At 79.1% G+C, this 774-nt stretch overlaps 1 protein-coding gene across 2 annotated transcripts in view; it reads right to left on the minus strand.

Annotated features, from left to right (window-relative positions):
• CHDH (choline dehydrogenase) overlaps window positions 1–333 on the minus strand; it is a 34,609-nt gene extending 34,276 nt beyond the window's left edge. For both annotated transcript variants that reach the window (XM_032411499.1, XM_032411498.1), the window contains exon 1: window positions 292–333. The gene's annotated coding sequence lies outside the window, so the exon portion shown is untranslated. The remainder of the gene's footprint in view (window positions 1–291) is intronic.
• Window positions 334–774: the final 441 nt, after the last annotated feature.

Consider the following 774-nt stretch of genomic DNA (forward strand, 5'->3'; position numbering starts at 1 on the left):
CACCAGAGAGGGGGGGGGGGCGGGGGGGATTTCTACCACCCTAACAACAGACAACTTAGTTCTGCGAAGAAGTAGCTCCCCCAAAGAACTCGACGAAGCTTCGGCTGCCCGCGACCCCACCCTTTGGTTTCGGGCGCTGGGCCTTTGCATAAAGTGGGGCTCCAACCTCGGCGTCCAGCCCGGGTCCTCCCGACTCCCCCACTCCCCGGCCCGAGGCCTCACGGGGCTCCGGAGACTGCGGCCGGGGGCTGTGCGGGGCGGGGCGGCCCCCCCCGGCCCCCCGCTACTCACCCTCGGCGGCTGGGACGGGGACTGCGGCAGAGCGGGCGGCGGGCGGAGCGGGCGGCGGCGGCGGGCGGGGCGGGCGGAGCGGGCGGCGGCGGCCCGGCCCTGGCCCCGCTACCCTCTAACTGGCGGCGCCGGCGCACGGCGCGCTCTCCGCGGCCTGGAGGGGAGCGGCGGCCGGGCGGTTCGGACCGGGTCTGCGCCGGGCCTGCCCGAGGGCGCGTGTGCCGCCGCGCCGCTGGCTCACTCCTCGCACGTGTGCGCGGGGCCCGGGGCGGGCCGTGCCCGCTCGTGCTCCACCGGCCAGGTGCCCCGAGGCGCTGGGACCCGGCCCATCCCGGCGAGCCCAGGCAGGCCAGGGAGGGGGGCGCCCTCGGCTCCGGGCGGCGGGGGCCGGGGCGGTGCTGTGGGAGGCGGGGCCCCCGAGGGGTGGCCCGGGGCGCCGAGATAAGAGCGCGGCCGCGGGGAGGGCTGGCGGGGGGCTCCGCG

This window comes from Phoca vitulina, unplaced genomic scaffold, assembly GCF_004348235.1.
Source record: "Phoca vitulina isolate PV1807 unplaced genomic scaffold, GSC_HSeal_1.0 scaffold13, whole genome shotgun sequence".
In the NCBI taxonomy this organism is placed as follows: Eukaryota; Metazoa; Chordata; class Mammalia; order Carnivora; family Phocidae; genus Phoca; species Phoca vitulina.